We start from the raw sequence: 16857 nt of genomic DNA, 5'->3' as shown, positions 1-16857 counted from the left end.
GGGCTGATGGAGGGAGGTGGGTAGGGGGGTACTAAATGGGTGATGGGTATTAAGGAGAGCACTTGTTATGACAAGCACTGGGTGTTGTAAGTGATGAATCACTAAATCTTTTCCTGAGACCAATATTGCACTGTCTGTTAACAAACTAGAATTTAAATTAAAATTTTGAAAAGAAAAAAATAAAAAATAAAGACAATGAAAAGAAACAACTTAAAGCGGGAGAGAGAGCAGAAGTTTAGAAAGAAGTGATATTTGGGGCACCTGGCTGGCTCAGTTGGTACAGCATGCAACTCTTGACCTTGGGATTGTGACTTCAATTCCCACATGATATAGAGCGTATTTAAAAATAAAATCTTAAAAAAAAAAAAAGAACAAAAGTAGATTGTTTACTTGCTATGTCCCCATTAGTGTGTAAGATCCCTGAGACAAGTACAATGTCTTATTTGATCTGTATCTATAATACCTAATAGTATAATATAGGTGCTCAAAATATATCTTCTTAACCAAAGATAATAAAGATTACCTACTAATGACAGCTTGTTTTTAAAAGAAAATAAGTGAAATCTATGAGGAAAAAATAATAGACCATCATATTTTTACTTATCATAATGTGTTTATATATCCCTCCGAAACACAGGGACATATCTATCAATTATTCACATTTTGTAACTACTCTTCCAATTTTTCTGTGTACTTTCAAGATAAAATATTTGAAGCCACAGGCAGACTAAAAGCCATATCTAATAAACACTAAGAATCCCAAAATAAGGAAGACATACACATTGTCTTCATGAGCTCAGAAGCTATGAAAAGTACACACTTGTAAACAAACAACTGTATCACAATTATCATTTTATCATGGTTGTGACAATAGCAGAAGAAGGCCCTAGGTAAATCATACACAAAAATGAACTCAAAATGTATCAAAGACCAACATGTAAGAATTAAAACTATAAAACTCTTAGAAAAAAACAGGAGTAAATCTTCATGACCTTGAGTTGGGCTTCTTAGATTTGACACCAAAAGCACAAACAACAACAGAAAAAATAAACTGGATTTCATCAAAATTTCAAGTTACTGTACTTCAAAGTACACCATCAAGAAGGTGATAGACAACTCAGAAGGAGAGAAAATATTTGGAAATTGTGTGTCTGATAAGGGACTTATCTCCAGAATATATAAAGAACTCTGATAACTCAATAGTAGACAAGTAAGCCAACTGAAACAGGAAAAAAATCTGAAGAGACATTCCTCCAAAGAAGATATACAAATGGCCAATAAGCACATGAAATAATGCTCAACATCATCGTTCTTAAGGGAAAACGCAGATCAAAACTACAATGAGATACCACTTCACACTCCCTCGAACAGCTATAATCATAAAGACGAACAATAACATGCATTGGTGAAGATGTGAAAAATTGAATCCTCCTAAGACTACTCGTGGGATTTTCAGTGGTATAGCCAGCTTAAAAACCAGTTCCTCAAAATATTAAACACAATTATCATATGACTTAGTAATTCCACTCCTAGATATAAACCTCCAAAACCATAATATGCATCCATACAAAAACTTCTACACAAATGTTCATAGGTAATGTCCATCAACTGATGAATGAATTTAAAAAAACGCAGTATGTCACACAATATTCCACTGTCTGACAATACTGGCAATAAAAAGGAATGAGGTACTCACAAGTGCTAAACATGAATGAACCTTGAAAGCATTATGCTATGTGAAGAAATTAATGAAAAGAACACTTACTGTAGTATTCCAGCAGTATGAAATGTCCAGAACAAATCCACAGAAACAGAAAGTAGGTAAGTGATTGCCAGGAATTAGGGGTAGGGTAATGATGAGAGAAGAGGAAGTAAAAGTTAAAGAGTGCAAGGTTTCTTTGAGGGAGGAGGAAAATGTCATAAAAAGTAGATGGTAGTGATGGTTACACAACTCCGTGATTATACTAACTCACTGAATTGTAACACTCACTGAATTGTATACCTGCAAATTGTGAAATTTAATACATATGAATTATATCTCAATAAGCTGTTATAATATAAAATAATAGAGAAATATAACTAACACATAAAGAAGGAGGTATTCAACTCTATTTTTGTGGGTCAATGAAGGTTTTTACAAAAAGAAAACGTTTACAAAAAGAAAATGTTCTGGGGCGCCTGGGTGGCTCAGTGGGTTAAGCCGCTGCCTTCGGCTCAGGTCATGATCCCAGGTCCTGGGTTCAAGCCCCACATCGGGCTTTCTGCTCAGCAGGGAGCCTGCTTCCTCCTCTCTCTGCCTGCCTCTCTGCCTACTTGTGATTTCTCTCTGTCAAATAAATAAATAAAAAATCTTAAAAAAAAAAAAAACAAGATAAATTAAAAAAAAAAAAAAGAAAATGTTCTCCTTTCACAAAAAGAAAAGCTAGATCCTTAAAACTGAAAAGGTTCAGGCGCCTGGGTGGCTCAGTGGGTTAAGCCTCTGCCTTCAGCTCAGGTCATGATCCCAGGGTCCTGGGATCGAGCCCCACATCAGGCTCTCTGTTCAGCGGGGAGCCTGTTTCTCCCACATCTCTCTCTGCCTGCATCTCTGCCTACTTGTGATTTCTGTCAAATAAATAAATACAATCTTAAAAAAAAAAAAAACTGAAAAGGTTCTTCCCTGATGAAGGAGACAGATCTGTCACAACACACCCCACAAGGACCAATGCTTACAAAGCCTGCCAAGTAAATGGAGTAGTACTTACTAAGTGTTGGCCACCATCCAGAGAGAAGAAAGAGCACACTGGAATGCACGAAAGAGTCAGTCATATGCAAAGATTGTTCATAGTTTATATGGATGGGGCATGAGTAGGTGGAGGAGAAGGGCAAGAGATGACTCTTGAGAAGCAGGATGGGTTACAACCAGAGGTAGAAGAGTGTAATGGTTAAGCACAAGGATTCTGGAGCAAATTCCCTACATACAAAAGCTGGCTCCAACATTTACTACTAGGTGGCCCTGGGAAAGTTACTTAGCAGCTCTGAGTATCAGTTTCCTTATCTGTCAACAAAGGAAAACAGTACCAGGAGGATGAAAGGAATTATTTCATCTTTAGTGCTTAGGACATTGCTTCATGAAGTACCCACTGTCAGTAATATTTGGTTCTAGATTTGAGCATCTGCTTATTTATTTATCATAAATCAAACAAAAGGAGACTGCAAAGACAGAAAACTGTGGCTTAACAGTGAATTCCTGGTTTGTTGAAGCATCCCTTTTTATGACAGTAAAAAAAAAAAAAAAAAAAAAAAACCAAGGCTGTGCCACCAACTTCTTCATTTATTTAAAAAAACAAACAAACAAACAAACAAAAAACCATTTAATTCCCGTTTATACTCTGCAAGGCTCTTGGGATGCAAAACTGAATAAAGACTCCCTAATTCTGATCCAGGTCAGTAGCAAAATGGCAACATTACCAACCAACAGCTGCGTGATAGGCTATGTGAGTCAACTTGGTGGTCTTGGTCTTATTTCAAATTCATAATTTGCCACACTGCTAGCACTCAGCACAAATAGTATGAACAAAATATCTTTCCAAATAAGGATCAAGGTCTATAGAAGAATAAAGAAAGTAAGCTCTGTTGGAGCTACTTCAATATGTACTTACATGCCATTCTATCAATTTGGTACTTAAAAATATAAAATTTATTCAAATGCAAACTTTACAATCATGGAAACAAGAAAGTACACAATTCCATTAAAAGACAAATTGTATCAATTTTGGTAGATAGTCCTGATTTTCTAGAAATTCTTTATAATGACACTTCTTAAAATTTTAAGATTCAAGCATTGAGAAATCTTTCTCAAAACTGACACAGGCAAAACTCTCACTTTTCCTCATGTAAACAGAAAGGGTGAAAGATCAAGGAGCTGTTTTATTTTCAAATACTGTTTTTATACCGATTAAACTAAGAAACTGATGTGCATTTTCTATAACTGTCTTCTGTAACATTCAGTAGAGTGCAAAAACTAGTTATATAACCCTCATTTTTTTTTTTTTTAAGACTTTATTTGACAGACAGAGATCACAAATAGGCAGAGAGGCAGGCAGGGAAAGAGAGAGGAGGAAGCAGGCTCCCCACCGAGCAGCAAGTCCGATGCAGGACTCTATCCCAGGACCCTGAGATCATGACCTGAGCCGAAGGCAGAGGCTTAACCCACTGAGCCACCTAGGAGCCCCCATAACCCTCATTCTTAAGAATACTTATAGTTGTGGGGCGGCAGGGTGGCTCAGTAGTTAAGTGTCTGCCTTCAGCTCGGGTCATGATCCCAGGGTCCTGGGATCTAGCCCCACATTGGACTGCTCCACAGGAGACCTGTTTCTCCCTCTCCCACTCCCCCAGCTTGTGTTATTGCTCTCGCGCTCTCTCTGTTAAATAAATAAATAAAATCTTAAAAAAGTTACAACAACAAAAAAGAATACTTATAGTTGGAAAGGCAGAAGAAAAACTAAAATCTATCAATAAAGCAACTCAAAGCAAAAACTTTTTTTCCAACAAAGGAAGAAACTATAAACTTCTATTACACTAACCCCTTCTGTTCTTTATTTTTTTTTTTTTAACATATAATGTGTTATTTTGCTTCAGGATACAGGTCTGTGAATCATCAGTCTTACACAATTCACAGCGCTCACCATAGCACATACCCCCCCGCAATGTCCATCACCCAGCCACCCCATCCCTCCCACCCCTTTCACTCCAGCAAACCTGTTTCCTGAGATTAAAAGCCTCTTATGGTTTGTCTCCCTCTCTGGTTTTGCCTTGTTTCATTTTTTCGTTCCTTCCCCTATGATCTTCTGTCTTGTTTCTCAAACTCCTCAGTGAGATTGTATGATAATTATTTTTCTCTGATTGACTTATTCCCCTTAGCATAATACCCTCTAATTCCATCCATGTCTTTGCAAATGGCAAGATTTCATGTTTCTTTGATGGCTGCATAATATTCCATTGTATATATATACCACATCTTCTCTATCTGTTCATCTGTTAATGGACATCTAGGCTCTTTTCCAGTTTGGCTATTGTGGACATTCAAAGCAAAATTTTTAAATAACAAACTGAGTGTGGTGCCTGGTTGGTTCAGTGGACAGAGCGTGTGACTCTTTATCTTGGGGTTATAAGTTCAAGCCTCAGGTTGGGAACAAAGATTACTTAAAGATAATATATTTTAAAAATAAAATAGTAAAATAACAAACTGAAATAATAAATGGGGGAAAGTTACACTGAATAAAGTTTTTTTTAAAAAAGCTTTAAGGTAAAAGGATAAAGAGCCACGAGATGAGGCATATGTAGGAAGATGTTAGGATCTAGAAAGAAAAGTGAAATGAAAATAAAAGATAAAAAATTCCACATAAAAATATTCCACACAGATGAATAACAACAAGTGAAGGACTTTGGAAGACCCAATTACAACAGTATTTTTTTACGGTCAATTACAACAGTATAAACAGAACTATGAAGAATGAATAATTCAATCCCCTGAACCTAGGATCAAAAAAACATAAAGTGTGGGGGAAAAAAAAATAGCAGTGTTTTGAGCAGAGAGAGAATGCAGTGGAGGTGGGAGGGGTCATTTTTCCAACAAAATTTTGACAATATAAAATGGCATAAAGACTCTATAGGACTGACTGTGGCAAGGATTATTTTTTTAAAAGATTTTATTTATTTATTTGACAGAGAGAGATCACAAGTAGACAGAAAGGCAGGCAGAGAGAGAGAGGGAAGCAGGCTCCCCACCGAGCAGAGAGCCTGACGTCGGACTCAATCCCAGGACCCTGAGATCACGACCCGAGGGGAAGGCAGCGGCTCAACCTACTGAGCCACCCAGGCGCCCCTGTGGCAAGGATTATTAAAAGGACTGTTTTTGCGAAAAATATTCAAGGTCTTCATCAATTTTCTCAAAGGCTCTTTTTTTTTAAGATTTTATTTTATTTATTTGACAGAGATCACAAGTAGGCAGAGAAAGAGAGAGAGGAGGAAGCAGGCTTCCCACTGAGCAGAGAGCCCGATGCAGGGCGTGATCCCAGGACTCTGGGATCATGAGATGAGCTGAAGGCAGAGGCTTAACCCACTGAGCCACCCAGGCGCCCTTCAAAGGCTCTTAATATCAGGCTCCTATGATACTCAAATCATTTACCGCCCTTATCAATTTTCCTTTTTTCACTTAAGAACTGGTGTAACTCAACTAAATCCTCATTTGAAAATGGTTTGGGGTAGAGCAAAGGGCATCCTTAACATCATTTCCATAGACTTAATAACAATTTACATCTGCAAGATTTGCAATTTACTATATAGTATATACATCATAATGACAGAAATTTACTAGAGTAAATATACTTACATTTAAAAGAACTTATAATTACGCAAACTACAATCAGTTAGATAAAAAGTACCCTCCTGCCTTCCTCATTGCACTTAAATTATGCTTTGTATTATTTGTATAAACTAGTCCATCTTTGGGGGCACGTGGGTGGCTCAGTTGGCTACACGTCCCAACTCTTGATTTGGGTTTGTGTCATGATCTCAGGGTGGTGAGATCGAGGCCCGAGTCGGGCTTTGCAGGGAGTCTGCTTGAGATTCCCTCTCTCCCTCCCCACAACCTTGCACATACATGCTGCACACTCTCTCTAATAAATCTTTAAAAAAAATAGTCCATCTTCATCACTACATGCTAACTACTGCAAATAAAGAAAACAGTTTATGCTAGCAGTGTCATTCACATGACAATCACACAAAATATTTGTTGTGGGGGGGGGGGGGCCACTACTCAAAGACAGAAAGGACACACACTAGTGATTGTTCCTGGCAGCCACTTGAGAGGATACAAAAGCCTACCTGGCAATGGGAGCTTAAAAGGGAACTGCAGCCTTTTAACAAAGGAATTGTGGCAGGACTAGCCTGAAAATGGGAGGGTAGGTACTGATTCCTGAGCTTCTAAAGGATAATTATGACTATATCAGAAGCTAGCTTTGCTTCAGTGAAATGTTTAGGGGCTAGAGAGTACCTCTGCCCACAGCCAAAGATGGCCATTCATTGAACAAATATTCCTTGAGCACCTACTATGTGCCAGGAACCAGTCAAGCCACTGGGGATACAGCAATAAAAGAGACACTATAACTGCCCTCATGGAACTTGTATTACTTTGAGGAGAAAGACAAAAAGCCAATAAACAAAAGATGCCAAATAATGGTAACTACCATAAAGCAATGTCAGAAAAAAACAGTGCAGTAGAGCAAGTGGAGGTACTTATAGAAGGTGGTCAAAGAGGTAACACTTCCACAAAGACCCAGATGAAAAGAGGGAGTCATGTAAAGCTCTGAGACCTATTTCCTGTATAGGAAAGAGTAAACAGAAAAGCTCTGTGAGGGAAGAAGCACGGTTGCTAAGAAGAAAAGCAGGAAGGTCACTGTGGGTAGAGAGGAGTGAGCAAGACAGGGAGTGGAAGGCGATGAAGTCAGAAAGAGGTGAAGAGGCCAAGTCATGCAGGCCTTAGAGGTCACAGCAGGGAACTTGGGATTTCTTAACATTGTGACAGGAAGAAATTGGAGGGTTTACTGACAGGAAAGTGACAAGGGAAGCAGGAAAGTGACAAGATCTGATATGTGTTTTTAAAAGTTTGGATTATTCTCATGATCAGAGAAATATAAACTTTTTTATTTGAACTTACGAACAAATCTTAAATTATGAAGAAGCTATCCTTGATGTTCCTGCCATAAAGCTTTATCATACAGTTACTGACTTAAAAAACTTAAAGATACAAAAAAAAAATCCTGTAAATATAATACCATCAAATCACAAAAGAATATTCATAATTTTTCTGCATTATTCTTTTTAAAAAAAATTATTATTCCAGCATTAATCTCAACCTTAACCTCACTTGTTCCAATTTATAGAAAACATTGTTTATAAGATTCTTCTTTTTTTCCCTTCCACAGTAGACAGGAGACAGTTGAATAAAATGGATTTTTGCCAAAAGCCAAAATATCTCTATTGCCCCCTAGTGTCCTTCTAAAGAATGAAGGCCTTCAAAGATTTGCTGCTTGGAAATGGTCAGGAACACATTGACTGGATTTTGGAATAGAGCTTCTAGCATCCTCTGCTGACGGAATCTTGCAGATGTAATTAAATTGTTCTGTTTTAAAAAACATTAATTTCCTCTGAAGTTAAGATCATTAAGGTCCCTCACATTGTTTTTTTTAAGACTTTTCTTCCTAGCCAGCTGCAGTTAAATTAAAATTGGTCATTAATCAAATATGGTAATGACGATGAAAACAATGATAAATCCCAGCAATTCTGAGTGCTTAGAATGTGTCAATCCCCATCCTAAGTGTTTACTTAAATCATCTCATTCTCATAGCAACTTCTGAGAACTAAAAGAGAACTTTTACCCACTGTTAATTCTTCAACCTTTCCCTATGCATGAAAGAAAGAGACTGACTGATACAGGTGGCTGGCAATGACCAAGGCCAAGGGGATGAGAAGCCTCAGACCAGAAGTCAGAGAAGCACAGTGGTGGCCCAAACGTGGACTCTTCACTACAGAACGTGCCAGCCTGGGAGTCAGAGAAAGTTCATGGAAAACAGGTGCTCACAACTAAAAAGGCACCGCTACATCTAGCCTTTAGCTACAGTCATAAAAATGCAACTTTTGATTTTTTGCAGTAACAGGCAAGAGGACAGCAAGGCTAATAAAAATCCTCAATAATCCCAAAGTCTCCACTTAAGTGTAAGTTACAACCTTTTTTACATTTAAAAAAACCAGAATCATGGGACGCCTGGGTGGCTCAGTTGGTTGGACGACTGCCTTCGGCTCAGGTCATGATCCCGGAATCCCGGGATCGAGTCCCACATCAGGCTCCCAGCTCCATGGGGAGTCTGCTTCTCCCTCTGACCTTCTCCTAGCTCATGCTCTCTCTCACTGTCTCTCTCTCAAATAAATAAATAAAATCTTTAAAAAAAAAAAAACAGAATCAGGCATAATAGATACACGATTTAGAAGTTATTTTTTACCCCTCTTTTCTCTGACTCTACCAATCTGAAATTTTGTTCATTAAGCTCAGAGAAAAATAATAAATCTTCAAATACAAAATACTTCTAATTAGTTAACAATTGGTATAGTTTGACAAAGTTAGGTAGTGGTTTGAATGCTGCTTTCATTTGCATTCTAGTTGAAAGAACAATTCCATTACCACTCTAGGTAAGTAAAATGGAATAAAGGAGGAATAAAAAAGCAAGTTTGTCATCAAAAGAATTATGATATACAACATTAACATCTCCATTCCAGTGACTTCAACAGTAGTAACACGAGACCAACTACTAACCAGCAACTGAAGTAAACTACATATAAAAAACAACAAAATTAATCATAACCAGGTGGTATAGATTTTACTGTCTCCTAATTTATGTTCTCTCATAACTCTCCTTCTAATTATACAGCTGTCAAACTCATTCTTAAAAAGTTTTGTGACTAGAAGGGGGCACAAAGAACTATTTGGGTGACAGAAATGTCCCATATTTTGTTTTGGATGGTGCCTGAACACAAAATATACAATTATTAACACTCACCAAACTGAACCCTGAAGATCCGTACACATTATGATATATAAATTACACCTCAATGAAAACAATCACAATTCCTTTTAGTCACAATTCCTGTTTTAAGAAGAGATAACTATAACTTTTTTTGCCTCATTTGACAGGTAGGTTCTAGTTACAGTCTATACAATTAACTAATATCATAGAGCAGCTCCTATAATTATTAAACTATTATGTAACTAAATTGTAAACTTAGATAAAAAATAATAATAAATAGATTGTAAACTTAGGAAAAGGCAATATAATGGTTCTACCAGAAATAGGTATCTTCATACATTTTTATATTCATATTTCCTCTGATCATTCCTCAATCCCTACTTCCATTTTCCACTTAGTAAAAACTAAGGATTGCTAAGTCACAAAGAACACTCTCAAATGTCATAAAATGAACTGCTCAATTATAAAAGCCAAATACACTCAATCCACTTGACAAATATTTACTCTGTATGTACTATATAAAAACACTACACCAGAGGTTTTTTAAGAGTTTTTAGAAATTACTGAACCATTTATATACAAGTCCCTATACTTGAGATCATTACAAATGATTGCAAAGTGGAGGCAGAGGAGTTAAGACAAGCACACAAGTAATGAATTAACAAAGAAAACAGTTTGTGTTTGCTATGGAAGGCAGAAGCCAAGCCTGGGGAGTAAAACATGCAGTTGGCATCTGGAGGGGCTGCATGGAGGAAATCACATTTGAAATGGTCCCTAAAGGCTGGACAGAATTTTAACAACCAGGAACTAGAGGAATGGAAAGGAAGCATTAAAGTTTCGGCCTGTACCAACACAAAACTCTGTTAGGGAGAACTAATGGGCAAACAGGAATTGGTGAGGTCTGATAAATTTAAAAATCAGAACTTCCATATATTAGCCTATACTCATGAAAAATTAGATATGTCCTTAAAAAATATATCCTGAATTACCGATACGACTAGTGCTAAATGGGAACTGATATATGCCAGTTGTGGAAAATAATAAAAGAGAGTGGGTAAGAGGTAAAACTCCTCTTAAAAAATGATAATCATAGGGGCGCCTAACTGGCTCAGTGGGTTAAGCCTCTGCCTTTGGCTTAGGTCATGATCTCAGGGTCCTGGGATCAAGCCCCTCACCGGGCTCTCTGCTCAGCAGGGTCCTGCTTCCCCCTCTCTCTGCCTACTACTCTGCCTACTTGTGGATCTCTGTCAAATAAATAAATAAAATCTTTTTTTTTTTAAATGATAATAAACTCAAGTGAGGAGGGGTACCTGGGTAGCTCAGTCGGTTAAGCATCTACCTTCAACTCAGGTCGTGATGCCAGGTCAAATTCCACAGCAGGCTCCCTGCTCAGCAGAGTCCACTTCTCCCTCCCCCTATGCTCCTCCCCACCACTCATGCTTGTGCTCTCTCCCCCTCTCTCTGATAAATAAATAAAATATTTAAACACACACACACAATTGAGGAAAAATTGCTAATTTTGTTTACAGGTATAACTTGCTTCACTAAAGAGGTATATTTCCCCAATTTGAAGGATTTCTTTCTTTCTTTCAAGATTTAATTTATTTGAGAGACAAGAGTGTTTGTGTGAGGGAGAGAGGGTGAAGCAGACTCTCCACCCCCACCCCCCGCAGCAGGGAGCCCATTGCAGGGCTCGATCCCTGGACTCTGGGATCATGACCTGAGCTGAAGTCAGAAGCATAACCGACTGAGCCATACAGGCCCCTACACTGAAGCATTTAAAATACACTTTCTCAAGAATGGCACTTGCTAGGGGCACAGGGTAGGGAAAAAGTGAAGTTTCAGTTTATTGGGTGTAGAGTTTCAGTTTTGCCAAATGAAAAAGTTCTAATGAACTGTTGCACAACAATGTGGACATAGTTCACACTAATATACTATACACCTAAAAGTAGTTAAGATGGTAAATGTTATGATGTTACATGTGTTTTACCACAGTAAAAAAAAAGAGAGAGAGAGAGAGATTTGAAAATAAGTAACTCATGCCTAAGATCCTAAGATTAAAAAAAAAAAATTATTTAAAATAATGAATTAAAAAATAAAATATGCTTTCTCCGTTAAGGAAGTCTCTATAAAATCCAACGTGATTCCCTCTCCAAAAGGCCAGCTCACTCCCCAATTCAGGAAGTAACAACTTGGAATAAAAGCTGGTATGCCAAAAAAAAAAAAAAAATGCTGGTATGCCTTAGGTTGTTGGAGAGGGGATGTTTGCTTTGTGTTCCTTTGGTTGCCTACACAGATAATTCAATCTCTTCTGGATAGACCATGTCTTTTTCTCATGCACACACTGAAGGTGTCCTCTCTCTTGACTTACACCAGGGCATTGATGTGCGGCAGCTTTCTTTAGTCACCAACTATGACCTTCCCACCAACAGGGAAAACTATATCCACAGAATCAGTTGTGATGGCCAATGTGACCATAAGCGTGTGACTACTAACATGGTGACAGAAGACAAGAAGACTCTTGGAGACATCAAGACCTTCTACAACACCTCCAGTGAGGAGATGCCCCTCAGTGCTTCTGACTTCATCTGAGTGGCTGTCCTCCTACCTAGTCCTACTCAGAGTTCAGACCATGGAGGGGTGGAAGAAGAGCAGGAGGGGGAAGGGAGTGGAGCCAAGGGATGGATATCTTGTCTTTTTTTTTTCTTCTTTGAATAAATGTCACTTTTTGAGGCAAAAAAATAAAAATATATATTTTAAAATATTTTTAAAAATAAAAAAAGGAACCCTTCTGTAAAGTTTTTTCAAAAAATCCATTTCCATACTTCCATTTCCCTTATGAGTATTTTAATGATTTTCTATATAAAAGAACCTGACAAATAAATAGTTGAACTTGACAATATCTTTGGACTAGCCCTGGGGCTAGTTTTAGGGATTCCTTCTTTAACAAAATGAACCAAAAAGACTGCAACTCATTTCTTTTTTTTTTTTTTTTTTTTAAGATTTTATTTATTTATTTGACAGAGAGAGATCACAAGTAGACGGAGAGGAAGGCAGAGAGAGAGAGAGAGGGAAGCAGGCCTCCTGCCGAGCAGAGAGCCCGATGTGGGACTCGATCCCAGGACCCTGAGATCATGACCTGAGCCAAAGGCAGCAGCTTAACCCACTGAGCCACCCAGGCGCCCCTGCAACTCATTTCTTAAGAAAAAACAGTCCAGGGGTGCCTGGGTGGCTCAGGTGATTAAGCATCTGCCTTTGGCTCAGGTCATGATCCCAGGCTCCTGGGATCAAACCCCACATCAGACTCTCTGTAATGGAAGAGAGGTTTGGTTCTCCCTTTCCTGCTCCCCCTGCTTGTGCTTTCTCCCCCCTGCTTGCGCTTTCTCTCTCTTTCTCTCTCTCTCTCTCTGTTAAATAAATAATTTTTTTAATTCCTCTAAAAAAAGAAAAACAGTATAATAACTAAACTGCAGGATATAACAGATACCAAAAAAAAAAAAAATCAAGTGAAATTCATGCATGCTAATACAGTGACCAAATCCCAAAAGTTTCAAGACTGCATCAGTACCCATAAATTTTACATCATTTGTTCCTTTAGAGAAAGGTAGCTATATAATACATTTACAATGAACAAAATAAAATCAAGTAGAGTCTATATCATACAATAGTAAAGGATTATTCGCAATGGCTACAGTTTTTTCTAAAAAGTAACTAATTTGCCGTTACTAGAACCAAAAGCATCAAACACTGAATATAAATTTATGCTCACTCCAGAGTTGCTAATTGGCTCCCACCTCTCCAAATCATTCATCCTTTCTATTAGAAGCACTAAATTTCCGCTACAATCCTAGCTTCCTAAAGTAAATATGATATTTCTCATGTAAAAGATTAAATTCAAAATCAGTAGCCTTCTTTATCCCTTCTGCACGCCTACTGACAAAAATGCAAAAACTATGGCTACGGTTTGAGCACACATCTTGAAGCCCACATTATTGAGGATGGCAGAACAAAAGGACGGAAGCAAGCTCTTCCATGCGTGTGCCATGTGTGGCACACTGGACCTACAAGCTAGTTCTGGTCCATTTAACTGTTGATGGAATTTATGTGAGATAGAAAGAAAAGACTTCCATCTTGTTTAAGCCATTGTTGTTTTTTTTCCATTTTGTCAGCATCAGCCAAATTACATAATACAGTAGTCCTCCCTTAACCATAGTTTCATTTTCCAGTTTCATTACCCACCATCAACCATGGTCAGAAGGTCAACTGCAGCCCAACACACTGTAGCACCAATGCTAGGTCATTCACCTCACTTCGTCACACAGGCATTTTATCATCTCACATCATCAAAATGTACGTATTTCGAAAAGATCATATTCACCTAACTCTTATTACAGTATGTTATAATTGTTCTATTTTATCATTAGTTGTTCATCTATTACTGTGCCTAATTTATAAACGAAACTTTATCATAGGCATATATGGATAGGAAAAAACATAGTATACACAGAGTTTGGTACCATCTGTCTTCAGGAACCCACTGGGGGTTTTGGAATGCATCCCCCACAGATAAGGGGGGACTACTGTAAGGTACTAATACACAGCCCAGCCCCTTAAAACAGGCTCACAGCCCAGCTCCACAGCTTCCAAGTACGGAAGGTAGCAGAGTAATGTTAAAAGCATAGAGGGCCTGGGTTTAAATAGCAACTCTACCATTAATGGCCAGGTAAGTGACTAAATAAGCAAATTGGGCAAATAATTTAACCTCTGTGGGGGGAAAAATGAGAAATATTTACTGATTTTTAATGGTTCTTATTTACTCAAATTCTTTTTTGTACTGAAAAGCTTTATACTGTTATTTATATATTCAGACACATCTTTCACTGAGCTTAGTCCTAATTTGTTATTGTTGTTCCTGCTGTGAGACAGATATCTTTTTTTCATTAACCCTTTAAACTACATACAAAAAAATAAATACTATTTATTATTAAATATTAAATATAATAAATATAATAAATAAAAATAAATAAAATAATAAATATACTATTAATATAATTATTATATTTAATATAAATAAAATATTAAATATAATTATTATTTAATTACACTAAATACCAAAAAGTCTTACTTTTTCCTTTCTAATATTCAATTCTGATTATTTCAATTTGACTTGTTTAATTGGCAAAAATGTGTAGAAGAATAATGCAACAGTTACCATCCTTTATTCCAGATTTTAAAGGGAATAACTCTAATGCTCCTTAATTATTTATAACACTGACTGCTGGTAGGAAGCATGAATGTATAATTTAATAAGATATAAAAGTTTTCTTTTAGTTTCACTTTTAGATGTTTTCATTAGAAATTACATTCAAAATTTTTGATTCACTTTTTGCTATATATTTAAATAGATGACCATGACAAATAACAGGCACCATTCTAAGGGTTCCAAATACATTCATTCACTCACTGAATTATCTACACAATTCCAGTTGAGTATTTTATTAGCCCCATTTTACAGAGGAGGAAAAAAAGACACAAGAGAAATAACCAGCTTGAAATTGAAAGCTCCATGTGGCTCCAAAATCCATTCTCTTAAATGCTACTCTACATCATTTCCCTACTTCTTTTTATTGCCTGGATCACTATTATAATACTCCAGTTAACACTGGAAGCTGGGAGACAATCTAAGTGGCTACTGCCATTGTAGTGATCCTAGATTCACTAAGATGGTAGTAATAGAGATGGCCAGAAAAGGAGCAATCTGGCTGGAGAGAGATCTAATGAGACCAAATGAATTGGATGTGGGGCAGGAGAGAAAGAAAGTAACCAATCATGGTGACTAGGTTTTGTGGCCTACCTGTTAGCGAATACTTAGAACTCTGCTTCCTATGATTTATGTTAATTTTTTTATGTCCCTTGCTTTTCTATTTTCCTTCATGCTTCCTAATTTATGCTTTCTTATAGCACTTCACTTCATTAAATCCTTTTTGGAACAAGATAAGACAGGAATTTATTCACAGAAGATGTATTTTATATCCACATTCAGTATTATTCTGTTTGGAGTTTTTTCTCTATCTGTTCTAATTTTTTTTCTTTCTTTTCTCTTTTTTAGTTTTTCATTTTAATTCAATTTAGTTAACACATAGTATAGTATCAGTTTCAGGGGTAAAAGTTAGTGATTCATCAGTTGTATTAACATCAAGTGCCCTCCTTAATGCCCATCACCCTATCCATTCTAATTTTTAAATTAAGATCTTAATTGGCTTACAATGAAGAAATGTTAACTGAATGTAACCCCATTATTTGTTTCTAGTCACAGGCACATCTTATGGTCAATATGGAAACCAGAAAAGAACAGAAAAATATGAGGCAGGAAAAAAAAATCCTCATTCTCACAATCCAGAAACAAGCAATGTAAATCCTTTTTTCCACGCATCTGTATCATTTAAATTTTTGAACTCATACTGTTTAGACAGTTGTACATCACTCCCTAGTGCTACTGAAAGCTCTTATTAAACACATTCAATGACTGTGTAATATTTTATGACTACACAACAGTTCACTTGTCTTTCCTCTTCCTACTAGACACGTACTCACATTATTCCTGATACCACCAGGGGTATGGACATACTCTCATCAGTTCCCTCAAATGAAAACAGATTGGAGGTACAGTGCCCCAACCCACCACTCCCATGGAACACATTCTGAAAATCATTATTACACATAGCACTGTGATAAACATTTTTGGGCATAAAGCTTTCTCTAAATTTCCTCAGGTTAGACTCCCAGAAGTAATATCACTGAGATTAGAGGATTGTTAGGCTCTCGATACTTGGTAATATAGTTTCAATAAGAAAAACAACTGTCAGGGGCCCCCGGGTGACTCAGATGGTTAAGTGACTGCCTTCGGCTCAGGTCATGATCCTGGAGTCCTGGGATTGAGTCCCAAATCAGGCTCCCTGCTCAGCGGGGAGTCTGCTCCGCCCTCTGACACTCTCCCTTCTCGTGCTGTCTCTCCTCTCTCTTTCTCTCTCTCTCTCAAATAAATAAAATCTTTAATAAAAATAAAAATAAATAAAATAAAAACAACTGTCAGAGCTATGGCTCAACTCATAGACAATTTACTCATTCGTAGTCCTTTGCAGACCATGATGGTTATGATTTAAGAGGTGTAATTCGAGATAAGGATAAAAAGATCTAAAAATGGGTGTGATATAGCAGTAGGTCGAGTCGGGTTGAGTCCCGCATTGGGCTCCCTGCTTCGCAGGGAGTCTGCTTCTCCCTCTGCACCTCCCCC

At 37.3% G+C, this 16857-nt stretch overlaps 1 protein-coding gene and 1 non-coding gene across 3 annotated transcripts in view; one reads left to right on the top strand and one right to left on the bottom strand.

Moving 5' to 3' along the window:
- The window catches only part of WDR70 (WD repeat domain 70), a 308541-nt gene that overhangs the window by 268920 nt on the left and 22764 nt on the right, over positions 1-16857 (bottom strand). The window lies entirely within an intron of this gene.
- Positions 11697-11859, top strand: LOC125101458 (small nucleolar RNA SNORA67). Its single transcript, XR_007127856.1, has one exon. It is a non-coding gene; the product is annotated as a small nucleolar RNA SNORA67 (small nucleolar RNA).

Source organism: Lutra lutra, chromosome 5, assembly GCF_902655055.1.
Source record: "Lutra lutra chromosome 5, mLutLut1.2, whole genome shotgun sequence".
Taxonomy (NCBI): Eukaryota; Metazoa; Chordata; class Mammalia; order Carnivora; family Mustelidae; genus Lutra; species Lutra lutra.
This window is presented reverse-complemented; position numbering and strand designations above follow the sequence as displayed.